The 13,760-nt window shown below is 41.4% G+C and overlaps 1 protein-coding gene across 2 annotated transcripts in view; it reads left to right on the top strand.

Annotated features, from left to right (window-relative positions):
- The first annotated feature begins 235 nt into the window (after positions 1–235).
- LOC5569049 (lipopolysaccharide-induced tumor necrosis factor-alpha factor homolog) overlaps positions 236–13,760 on the top strand; it is a 36,494-nt gene continuing 22,969 nt past the window's right edge. The window contains exons 1-2 of one of the 2 annotated variants that reach the window (XM_021846156.1): positions 236–490; positions 5,031–5,032. The gene's annotated coding sequence lies outside the window, so the exon portion shown is untranslated. The remainder of the gene's footprint in view (positions 491–5,030; positions 5,033–13,760) is intronic. The other variant, XM_001652644.2, reaches the window with a different exon arrangement.

Here is a 13,760-nt window from a genome sequence, read left to right on the forward strand (position 1 = left end):
CTCAACGATCAAAGTGGCCTGATCGAACCCACTCATCCACCTCTCGTGACGTCGAACTGGTGACGTCTTCCAATCCGAATACCTAAAGACGATCCTCACTCAGTTACAGGGGGTGGTACTCACTGAGCTCCGGGAAAGCGCCAGATAACAGCTGAGTGCTGCCGTGTGGACCGTGTTGACCAGTTATCGGGCTGCCCAGTCAAGTCAGTGCTTGCGACCGAAGAAAAAACCTCAAACAAACACTTTCGCTCTATTTTGAGCCCAACCAGCTGGCAAAGGCCCCTTCAGTTTCAGTGTGCTTTAGTCGCTCAGTGGAATCGGATCCCTTCTCGTTTAGTTCGCTCGCTCGTTTCGTCGTGACCGTCGCATTGAAGTTTCCGTAAACTGTAAGTTGTGAAGACGTGCCCTAGAAGAGAGAAATTTGTGCGTTCGTCGATCGAACCGGAACAAGTTTGCAAATTTTCCGGCTACCGGACCAGTGAAAGCAAAAGTGAGTACCCCTAGATATCTATACGAAAATGTGAGACAGATGTCGGATTAGTTAACCGGGTTTGTGGATCAGTTGACCACGGTTGAGTGGAACAAAAAAAAAACTGAACAAGTGCAAAGTGGGACTCGACTTGTTGATGGTCGGCCCTCAAGGAGAGACCGGTTTATGTGTGAGCTTGGCGTGAATAATGTACCCGATTGCATAACAATAATGTATGGTTGTGACATGGAAGCGCGTGTGTGGAGATTGGGATGAGTGAGCCGTTTCGGGGAGGCATCGGTTGTGAACTTTATGGACTTTGAGTTGTGTTATTCGGAGGATTTATTGTTGTGGCTGTTCGAAGAGTCGTATCGATCAATACAAGTGGACAAGGAGATGTAACTTGGCTGAGTGAAGAAGATTTGGTTTATTACATTGAACTTTGAACTGATTTTTTATAGAGTAAAATATTTGAGCTGCATTTAATGAAATTTGTACGTTTCATGCAATTTTCATATCTCTTCTTCTCTTTATTTTTGAAGTGCGTTAAATAGTACATACAGTCAACTCTCCTCAACTCCATATTGAAGACACCATCGAGTTAGGGAGGTATCAAGTATCGAGTTACGAACCAACTGTTTACTACTTTGTCATGAGAATTGTAATATCTTCGGTTCGGTACTGCTTTTTCAAAATGGTTCAATCAACTTTGGGGCCGCAGATACATCAAAACAAGATTTTGTGAGCTACGTGACAATGCGCGCGTTGATTGACGATAAAGTTTCCTTCATACTTATCATTAAATTACTCTATTACTTATTTTGTACAAGCTTTACGTTGATCTTTATGGTTTTCTATCTTTCTTCAACTGCTAACTGCCCATACTTGCCTAACAGTCCCATATTCTATGGGATTTCCTATGTAAATCGGACAGTTATTCGAATACTAAGCTTAGCTAAGCTCTTTAAAATTTTACAGATAGAAAAGATTTTCCATACGTCAATGGGAAATAAACCAAATTAAGCGTTATCAAAGAGTTTATCGTTGTTACTTAGATTAAGGTTATACGAAGCCATACCTCAAAACTTCAAGGGCACAAATCTATGAGAATCAGTATTGTTTAAACTAAGAAATATATCGATTGTTCACTCGCTTGTTGTGACGATTCCACCAAGTTTTCATTTTTAACCGTTGTCCTGTTCGCTAGATTTATGATCTTGAATATTTAGGATTTAGCTTCGATTATTCTTCATCTTAAATATTTCAACTATTTTGGTAAAGTTTCATCACATTATTTTTTTTCTTCATAGATATATTTTAATTTTGTTCTAACTTCGATTAGACAATTTATTTACCATAACTAATACAGTCAACTCTTCATAACTCTATATTAAAGGGACCATCGAGTTTAGGAGGTATCGAGTTATAGAACACAAAACCAGTGCATATGCCATCCAAGGGACCATCGAGGTAACCATGAAAAGCAACTTTTACTACGATTTTATACTGTCCTTCTACGCCTTCTTGTCCCATGTTCTATGTTAACCTTATGGACCCCGGGTCAAATATGTGTAAAACGGCAGTAAACCTCGATATCGGCAGTATAACTCGAAATGTCGAGTATGGATGAGTAGACTGTATATTTAGTATGAGTTCAGCGTAATGAGTTAAAAATGTTATATGGCGAAAGTTGTATTCGTATCGTCAATGTTGTGATCATTTGCACGTGAATATACAAAAGCGTGATTTGTTATGGCTTTGGCGATCAAGCTTAGCGTATATTCATCAAATAGACAGTAATGTAATAATTTATTCTCGACAATACACGACCACCAGGAATCTCGATCGAAGAGGGTAAGAGCGCCCACCGAGGTAAGGTCCGTCTTCCGTACCTTCAGCTTGGCATGAAAATCGTAGTTTTCTTGAAAGTGTACCAAGCCCTTTGCATAAACACAAGATTTTATCATCACGGAGCATTTAAGGTGATATTTAAATGATATTTTTCATAACATACAAGTGGTCCCGGCAAACTTCGTCTTGCCATCAAGTAGGCTGTTGAAAAACGCTATGCAAGTCCCGTGTAGAAAATGTCAGATTAGTTTTCTCCTGTTTTTCCCACCTTCCCGAAGACTTTCCTAAACTTTTTCTTCGCACAAACACGTCGGAGCTCTGAACGAATTCAACAGTGACAGAATCATGTAAGTCCAATCACCCGTTCTCAACCCATTTCGTGACATACAAACATCATTCCATTTTTATTTATATAGATATCAAAAACAAATTTTCTGCTCGTCGAAATTTAATTTGATCTTAATAAAACAGATGCTCCCGTAAGAATTCCGTATGGGATTTTTTGTAAAAGCATCAAATTATCCTTTCCATACTTTAACATTTATGTGTAACTAGGCGTCCCGGCAAACTTTGTCTTGCCTTCAAGTAGGTTGCTGAAAAATGCCCGGCAGTAACCCATACAATATGACAGTTTAGTTTTATCCAGGTTCTCCGACTTTTACGGCGTTTTTCCTAAGCTTTTTTTACGCACGAACACGTCTCATCCCCTGTCGAACCCAACAGTGAAATCATCAGGTGAGTCCGTAGACGCGTTCTCTCGCCATTTCGTGACATACATACAACATCCCATTTTTATTTATATGACAGATATGCTTCAGTGTAGTGAAATATGAATTGTAAATATTTAGCTTTGAAATGAGGCCATATTTGTGAAAATTGCGCAAGCAGGGTAAAATTGACCACTGTTGATGGGATAAGACCGCCACCCCTAATTCATACCGAAGAATATGTCTAAACCATTTTGAAAGTTCTAACCTAAGACAAGACGTGTTAGGTCAAAGTACAAAGACGCAACCAATTGCCTGTCAAAAAAGACCACTCCTGATTGGTCGATTTGGCAAAGGCCTACTTCCACTCCGTTGAGTTTGATTGCAACAGGGCACTTTGTTGCTAGTCAATAAATTAGAAATTTCATCAAAAGTTTTGAAATTTTTCATTAAGCCTTGTTGTTTCAATTCGATCTATATTTGATGTTAAGTTTGCTCCTATAATGCGGAAATAAATAAAACATACTTAATCGAGAGCAATATAATGGAAATTTCGTAACATTTCTTCAAAAATATCGCTGATTTTGAATATTAGCCTGATTTTCTAAAAAGCTAGCACCCGATATTGCACTAAATGAATGAAGTGTGCAAGAAACAATCAAATTATGAGCCTTGAAATTTGAATTTGTTCACAAGATTTGCTTGTAATAGATACTGGTAACACTGGCTTCTGTATCGTCAAGGTCATCGACTGGCAACACAACGGGGCAGTCTTAGTTTAACTGTCACGTCCTGTCCTAGGTTCTTACTATGTTTGAGTTCAAGTAAAATGAAATCATTTTTTTTTTTTTTTTTTTTTCAAAAATGCAAGGGTGTCTCAAGGTAAAGTATATATCTAAGTTCTTTTTTAATTTATTAATTCGATAAGTGATTCAATAAGGACTGTTCATTATAGAAAGTGGACACGTATTTTTTTAAAGCAAACTGTTTATTTTCGAACAAATTCATGAGTTCTCTTGAAATTCATGGAAACCAAAGTAATCTCGACCAAATTCACATAAGTTTGAACATTTATTGAGCATTCCTGGATAATGCTCTGACTTTTCTCTTGATGCCTCCCATCAGGTTCTGCACAACTTTCTTCGTAACTTTTCTTTGTGTTACTTATCAAATTTTCTTGAAAAAATCCATGGAACTTGCTTATCTTCCATCCTTCTTAAGATGTCGTTTGATTATTGCCCAATATTTCCAAATGGGGCGAAGTTATGGGCAATTCGGTAGAATTTGCCATGTTTCAACATTTTTTTCCTTCTTGAACATCTCCAAAGTAGCTGAAGCATAGTGAGTCGATGCCAGGCTTTCGGTAGATGGGCAGAAGACGTTTTAAAATGCATTCAGTTCTGTAATTTTCGCCGTTGATTGAGCCCGTTGTGAAAAATGTAGTATTTTTCATACCGCAGGAGCAAATTGCTTGCCATAAAAAAACTATTTTCCCAATTTTTTCTGTTCGGATGTATTACACGTTGTCATAAGCATCTGTTTTCGATACAGTGTTGAAAAATTGAAATTCGGACACTTCGCGATTTAAGCCAAATCTCGGAACGACAGCTTTTCAGAACACCATTTGTGCAGAATAAATGTGCGTGTCGCCATGTTAAACCGAATTATCGCTTGGAATTTACAACTGTTTTGATGTCAACTTTCTTCTGCTGTCAAAATTAACACTTGAGTACACACTGAAACAAATTTTGAATTTTTACCTTGGAATTTTTACATCAAAATGTTAACAGTCAGATGTCCACTTTCTTTAATGAACAATCCTTATCCACGTTAATCAAATTGGAATTCTTGAGAGCGCTTTGGGTATACCAAAGACAAAATAAAGACCTCCATGTCCCTTGCAGTTGCCTAAAATTTTATGGCACATAGGGTAATAGAGTAAAATCTAGAATGCCAAAAGTGTACTGCGATCTGTCAAACTTGGGTACCTTTTGCAGTACTAGAAGTGGTACCCAATCTGAGTCCGAGTGGGACGGTCCTGGGTATACCTTACACGTTTAAAAAAGAGTTCCAGTAAACGTGAACTGTCGAAAACACACCGTGAACTACTGTCAACATTCTTGGTAACAGGCAACACATTCATCTAAACATGGTGTTTTGTTTATTGTTGTCGACTTCATAACAGATTTGTTAATGGGTTTTTCCGTCTAAAATTCTTTGAGAATATTTAAATTAGTGAATCAATTGTTAACCAACATGCAACAAAATGTATCCCCAGATGAAAATTTAATTGTTCAGCTATTAAACATCTTATTTTGCAGATTATATTCAGTTTTTAGCATACATGAGACTGTATAAAAGGCTGGTATAAGGCTTAGCAAGTGCAGTAAAGATGGCAACCAAGAAAGCTTCACGATCGCTTATTCAACTTCTGTTCAACAACTAATCAAAATATAAACAAAACATTTATAGATTAATAGTTTTGAGGATTATCAATGCTACCAACTATTCAAACATTTAAGGTGAAGATAAATCGAAGCCAAACTTCATGTATTCAAGAGCACAAATCTGGAGAACCAAACATCCGTTTATGCTGAAAACTTAGTCAATTGGTCACTAGCTGGTAGTGACCAATCGATTAAGTTTTCAGCACAAACGGGTGTTTGGTTCTCAAGATTTGTGCTCTTGAAAATTTGAGGTTCGGCTACGATTTATCTTCATTTGCTACTAAAGTTTTTAAAACTTTGGATCTTTCTGTTCAAACACATCGCTGCCTATTTGCCTTTTTATTGCACATGGCAGCAAGTTTATTTGCTTCATACTGAATTGCGGAAATTGCTCATGCTCATTCAATAATTCGAAAAGCAATTCTATCGGCATAATTTTATTTGATGAATGTTTTTCAGGATACATCTCAATTCAATACCCAGTTAGCCCTATTTGTTTTTTCTTTCCTAGAAACCCTTCTACAATTGATTTGCTCTTAAGTTAATTTGGGCTTTTTCCCTACCGCAGCGATGGGCGTTAGTTTCACTGGCCTCGCTGACTGTTTTTTGCTTTTCTTGGCTGCTCTAGAGTGAATTTCAAGATTATTCCCAACCCTGGTATTAGCCGACTCTAGTCACCTTTGTAGCCAATTAATTTTGGTTTTGCTCATGTCCCTGTTACATTTTAAATATCCTATGAAGCGATTCTCGATCCTATCAGCTCCACTTTCAATTAAATATTTACGAGCCGACTAGACTACATATGAAACGTATATCAATAGTAATCTTGATATTGACAAGGCTCTCGAAACTTTAACAAATTTCACTGTTGAAGCAAGGGGTATTGCGCAATACCAAAATGTGAAGTAAAAGTAACATCTGTGATTATAGTCGATGTACTTAAACTCTTGATCCGTCTTAAAAACGTGAGAAGGAAATTTCTACGCACTGCTATAAAAATTATATGGCAGGATCAGTAAAATAAATTATTAAACGATTGACTCAATAAAGAAACAAAAATATAAGAAACAAAACTTCTCAATTAAACCCTGGTTCTAAGCACTTTTGAAATTATCTAAAATTAAAAAAAAATACTCAGGAGCCGATTGCGACATTGAAAAAGGAAAACAAAATACTACTAACTAATTACGAAAAAGCTCAAAAACTTGCTGTGCAATTTGAAAGCACGCACAATTTTAATTTAGGGCTCACTAGTCCAATTAAAATTCAAGTTACCGTAAAACGGGGTAACTTTGATAATGCGGGTAACTTTGATAGTGCGAGACCCTCAACATATTGAACGAAATTACAAAGTTTCTGTCAATTAGTTAAGGAAAACGAATGCAAAAGTAAAGAGTATAAGTATGACACTTCAGGTCAAAGCTATTTCCATTGGAATCAAGTGCATTTGAGGATTTTTATGCAAATAGTAAAAATTTACAAGATTTTAGCATTTTTGCAACGCTTACAAACAATCTGTTCTACGACCACTATTTGATGGAGTCATAATGAGATCGTGACTTACCCATGACAGCCTAGTTATAGTAGAACATGAATTCAGTCTCAAATCTTTTAGCGAAACCCATTTTTAACAAACTGGGACCATTTTTGTAATCTGAGTCAGAAATTTCCATAAAGCGTTAAACGCCTAGAGGTATGCAACACCCTATAAATGTTCCATAATTCATTCAATTTTGTTCGATTTATACTCCATTATCAAAGTTACCCCAAAACAGAAAACCGACTTTCGATTATATGAAAAATTATATATCCATTCAGAATAAATCTTTTGGCAATCTATCAAGTGCAATCGATAGCTAGTATGTCAGTACTTGTTTTAAAAATATGAATTGTAATTCTTTGAAACAGCATGCATAAATATTGAAGTTTTCTTCGAAAAAACTATCAAAGTTACCCCGTTTTACGGTACGTGAAATTCCAAGAACCAACCAACACATAATAAATAATCATGTATATAATGACTCCAGTTAATTATATTGTTGGAGGTATTGGTAAGGAGTTGTACTCTACAGGAAAAAAGAAATAAAAGAAGGCAAGAGAGCAGAAAAGTCCACGAGATTTCAACAACAAAATTAGGACATATTATTCTAGTGACTAAAATCTAGTCCATGGCTTTCCTCAACTTGTTGTTCGATCCAATCCCTCGCAATCAGGCCCAAATAGAGTATCGTCAACGCTAATTATAATCCATTATCAGCAGCAGCGTATTTCGTTTCAAAAGCGTGACATCCTGCATTTCATGAATCACTACGTAAAACCAAACAAAAACAGTCTCCGTATGGTAGTAGTAAACAATCTGGCCACGGCAAAAAATGGTGACCCCTGATTGCACCATTATTGATTTGCGCACGCGATCCACATGGAGACCCATAGCGCACATGGAATCAGTTGACGACGTTGCGATTGCGGCATCATCTACGTCCAGGCCACTTTTGAGGTATAATCACTACTTACGCCGGTGCCGATGAAGTGCTTACTGCTTGTAAATATTTGCACTACATTGTTCACTGTAAATAAACGAGGCGGTAGTGGCACTAGAGAGATACGAGGGGTTATGATGACGGCTCGTGTAACAGCTCGAAACTTTCCACTGTCGGGTTCCAGAACTCACGAGGTTGTAATTTCGTTTTTTTTTCTGTATTAACCAAGTATCAATTGCATAAGCGACTTGTTGAAGCGCACAGGAGATAAGTTCATCAGTACGTCCAGGAGAACGTTCTTGATTGCAGGAGGAATACTGTACGATGTTGTTTGCGTACATCGACCGCCGTTCATTATTATTCAAGAGAGTAAATGAGAGAGTAACGTTATCCTTACGATTCTTGAGATGGTGGATTGAGATGCCATCTATAATATTGTTAGCGTCTATCATGTTGAAATGTTGTCAATGTCAACACACGATTTAAAGTACAACTTTTTTTTTTCAAACTAACTGATTTTTTATAGGCTCAACTGATTTAACACATTACGAAGCCAATTTCATCATAGAACTAATTAGTATTTATAGCACTATATTGTGAGTAGTTCTGGATGGTATACCCTAAAGAATACTATGGAACTTAAATTTTTGATTTTGGGTAGCTAGTCGTCATGCTTTCTCAAGTATTTTCTTGCCAGTGTAAAAATTTCGATCGAGTCGTACTAAGTCTAACAGTGATTTGAATTTTGTCAACATTGAATATTCAGTGTAAGTAGTATATGAAATATACTAGGTGAGCACCGGGTCTCACAATTGAACTCCTATGAGTGGTTCTACAACATAACTAGAACATAGACTGTCCCCTCGACATAAATAGAGTATCGGCATTTCCACAGAGTGAAGGATTTCCATTATCGGGCAATGATTTGTTTTTTTAGTTCAAACGATTAAATTATTGCATCACGACAGCATGAAAAAAGTAGATCGCCAAACAGGTTTTCGCTTGAATATTCAGCAGAATTTGATATTTATGCACGATTTATATCGTTGTCCCGGAAAACGTTGGCTAATAATGCTATGCAGAATCCCCTCACTAAATTTATTCATTTTTATTTTTTCGTCGTTTTTCTCTTCCGCAACAAAAGCCGTCGATGAATGGTAAACAGATGCATTAGTGAAAGAATTATGCTAATTCGTTGACCCGTTCTGAAGTCAAACTATGACACATCGACACTGCTCTATTTTTATGCATAACGACAGATGGACGGACTTGATCTTCTCGCTTAATCATGGAGATTTTTATGATCAATGTAGTGAAAAGCAGGAAGAATATATAATTAAGATGCCATGCAATCATTTGACGATCTATGAACAGATTGTTAGCGAATTTTATCCCACAAAAGCATATCTTCGTAGCCTTGGTTTCGTCACCTTACTGATTGTTTTCAGTCGACAACGAGCTTTGGTAGCTTCTTGGTTCAGTTGGTTAGAAACTTGGGAGCTCAAACACTTCAAGAATGACATGATTTTGTCAGTTGCATGATGTGTTCTAATACGACGAAATTTAATTTCTCTAATAACCAATTGTTTTTGGTGATTGAAAATTGAATATTTTTATGGGATTGGTTTCAATTTATTTTACTAGACTTTCCTGCACTGCCCATACTCGCATAACAGTCCTATTTGAATTTCTATCACTTTTGAGTTTTCTTCGTAAAGCATATTTTTTATCAGTGTACGTCTTGCTATCAAACTCAAAATTGCATTGAACAAAATGCGAAACAATTATGTGCGTCTCATATTGAAAGTACTGTTCAGTCACCAGCCACCGTGCACACATACAAATTCCTACAGAATATTCATACATTTTTCACAAATTATTCTTTTGTCAGCAATATAAGGTAAAGCTGATGAAATGAAGTAGTTCTTGAGGCAAATCCTTCTGAAAAATCTAGTTCTAGTAGTCAAAATCATGTGAATTATGTTTAATAATGGAATTTTTTAAAACTCTTGGTAGAAACGCCAAAAAACCACATTTTTCACTTTAACGTTAGAGTATCAAATTTTTAAAATTTCAATGAGTTTTTGCTGTAGATACTTCTAGCTACATGTATTTCAATCGATGTTTCTGTTGGTGACCTAAATAGGAAATACGTCTATTGTTCGGTATACTTACCACATGATGAACCATCCCCAACGGATGATTTCAAACGAGTTGTCGTACACTGTGTAACAAAAGGCCACCCGCTGATTGTGGGCAGTGATGCCAATGCTCATCACATCATCTGGGGCAGCTCAAATATCAATTTGAGAGGCTACAGTCTTTTTTTTTTTCCTTCTAAGCAATGGGGGGATAATCTGCTCAACAGACTCCGGACCGAGGTCCGGGAGTGTGGGGTTGGGGACCATTTACTACGTACAAGCAGTAAACAGGACTACACCCCCGACCCACTAAACCATTTCCATTGCCGCCAAACCCTTCGTCTTTCCGGGACCACTAAGAAGGCATTGCTTCGGAGAGGGGCTATTGCACATCGCATCCTCCAGGTTAGCTGCGTAGCCATGCAGCAACGAACATCGATGACACGCTTATGGGGGTCCACCAAGGTAGCATGCTGGCCTATTGCCAACTTCCCGGGTGGTCCTCACCTCCCGTTGTCCGCTGAAGGCGGGCAGGGTCGACCACTAAGCCCGCGCCCAGCTGCACCGCAGCTGGTTGCGGGCTTCGCAATTTGACCTACTGAAGGCTCAGGCCCTATCAGCTAGCACCAGCTGGGATTGCTGACGAAGGGGCCTCCACCTGCCCCGAACAACCAGAGGCTCGTATCCACCCAGTAGGCCGGCGCCACGACAGCAGCGCTACCAGGATGTTCTCCCCGCGGCCACTTAATCGCTGTAAGGGTCGATTTCGACCGTAGGGCACCGGTATGACCTACGTAGCCGACTGCGAACCCCTGGACCACCTGTTGATTAGCGTCTGCACTAGTCACTCCTCGAGTCCACACGCCACCACCTTTGGAGTTCCGAGACGATGTGGGTGATAGCCGATGAAACGGCATTCCAGCCAAACTCGTCTTCACACATTCTCTGAACCAGATTGTCCGGAGACGTGTCCCCACCGCATGTGGCAAACATGCGGTCACGCATTGTGCGGAAACGCGGGCACACGAACAAAACGTGTTTCGCCGTTTCCTCTAAACCTGCACAAACTGGACATTCGGGAGAACCCGCATGACCGAAACGCTGTCTAAAGCAACCATGGTCCGAAAGGACCTGTGTCAGGTGGAATGTTAGTTCCCCATGGCGCCTATTGACCCAGATATCTAAACTCGGAATCAACCTGTGAGTCCACACTCCCTTGGTGGAACTGTCCCACGCACGCTGCCATTTGACCATGGAGGTCGTTCTGGCAGTCCTGCGTATGCCTCTTGTGCCGCGCCTTTCGAAGCACTCTATGTCTTCCATGATAAGGATACCAATAGGCATCATACCGGTGATGACACAAAATGCATCGTGTGACACGGTACGGTACGCGCTCGCAACCCTCAGGCACATTAGCCTATAAGTACTCTCTAGCTTGCTACGGTAGCTATCGGTACTCAAAGCCGTGCCCCAAGCCGGGCCACCATACCTCACGAGGCGACACTGGCCAGAAGCTTACGCTTGCTGGCGTACACCGCAGAGCTATTGGACATCATCCGGGACAGTGCCACAATAGCTGTGGAGGCTCTCTTGCAGGCATAATCGACATGGCTACCGAAGGTAAGCTTGTCGTCGATCATCACCCCCAAGTGTTTGACGGAGCGCTTCGAAGTGATTGTGCAGTCGCCTACACTGATCACCGCTTGCTGCACCGACTTTCGGTTGTTGACAACAACAGCCTCAGTTTTGAGTGGGCTGCAGTCAATTCCACTTCTTCGATCGATTCACCGTAGACCTCCAGCGTAATATCGTCGGCAAAGCCAACGATGACCACACCCGCCGGGAATTTTAATCTCAACACCTCGTCGTACATTACATTCCATAACACCGGACCCAGGATGGAACCTTGCGGGACTCCTGAGGTTATGTGAAAGCACTTCCGACCCACCTCTGTGTCATAGACTAATACCCGATTCTGGAAGTAACTTCCGAGAATCTTGTACAGGTACTCGGGTATCCCCAGACGCAGGAGCGCATCAGCAATAGCCGCCCAACTGGCACTATTAAATGCATTCCTTACATCCAGAGTCACTACTGCGCAGTAGCGAATACCCCTCCTCTTACGCTGGAGTGCTATCTCAGCGGTTTTCTTAACCGTCAGAATAGCGTCTACAGTGGACCTCCCTTTCCGGAAGCCGAACTGGTTGCCTGAGAGACCATTTACACCCTCGGTGTACCTCGACAGTCTGTTGAGGATGATCTTCTCGAGCACTTTCCCCACCGTGTCAATCAAGCATATTGGTCTATACGCCGACGGGTCACCGGGTGGTTTCCCCGCCTTTGGCAATAGTACCAGGCTCTGCCTCTTCCACGCATCTGGAAATACTCCCTCGTCCAGGCATATCTGCATAGCAGATCTGAACATACCGGGAGCCTCCAAGATTGCGACTTTGAGGGCCAGGTTTGGAACTCCGTCCGGACCTGGTGCCTTCCCCATGCTTAGGGATTTTGCAATCCCTACAAGTTCCTCATCAGTTCTCTATCCTCATCGCCAGCCCCAATCCCCGGCTGTCCTACAAAAGGAGGCCATGGGCTAGGGTTGTGGCGCGGGAAGAGCCCCTCGATGATCCCCTCCAGCATCTGTGGAGATTGCTCCGTAGGAGCAATTGCACCTCTTGTCTTCGCCATTACGATCCTGTAGGCATCACCCCACGGGTTCGCGTTGGCACTCTGACAGAGTCCCTCGAAGCAGGCCTTTTTGCTTGCCCTTATCTCGGACTTCAGCGCGACTTTGGCAGCGGTGAACACCGCCCGTCGTTCTTCACGCTCCTGCTCGGTACGTGCTCGCTGCATCCGTCTCCTGGTCCGTAGGCAGGCACGGCGCAGGTTCGCAATAGCTTGAGTCCACCAGTATGTCGGTGGTCTCCCATTCCTAGGGTGGACTTTTCTAGGCATGGTCGCATCGCATGCACGCGTAAGCACCGCTACCAGTTCGTCCCCGCTTAGGCCGAGTAGGTTACGCTCACGGTGGAGCGCCTCCCTAAGTACTTCATCATTGAAGTACGATGTCTTCCACCTACGAGGGCTTGGCCTTGACCTAGCCGCTTCCTCAACCCGCTGCCTGCTGTTGTTGTAGTCGATACTGTAGCGAACCGCCAGGTGGTCGCTGTGAGTGTAGGCATCGTCTACCCTCCAGTTCGAACTACTCGTTAGGCCAGGACTACAAAAAGTAACGTCGATAATCGACTCCGCTCCGTTACGGCTGAAGGTACTTTTGGCACCAACATTAGCCAGATCGACATCTAGCACGGCCAGTGCCTCTAGCAGGATTTGACCTCGCTGGTTCGTGTTACGGCTTCCCCATTCCACGGCCCAGGCATTGATTGGTCACCCGCTATTACAACTGGCCTTCGCCCTGTCAGCGCGGTCGTTATACAGTCCAGCATCTGCGTGAACCGCTCGGTCGACCAACTCGGAGGCGCATAGCAGCTACAGAAGAGGACCCCGTTTACCTTGGCGATCACGAAGCCCTCGTAGGTAGTAGACACCAACTGCTGGACAGGGTATTTACCCGTTGTCCATATCGCCGCCATTTTTCCGGATCCATCCACGACCCAGTTGCCGTTGCCGGTGGGTACTCGGTATGGGTCCGATATGATGGCGAT

This window comes from Aedes aegypti, chromosome 2 (genome assembly GCF_002204515.2).
Source record: "Aedes aegypti strain LVP_AGWG chromosome 2, AaegL5.0 Primary Assembly, whole genome shotgun sequence".
Taxonomy (NCBI): Eukaryota; Metazoa; Arthropoda; class Insecta; order Diptera; family Culicidae; genus Aedes; species Aedes aegypti.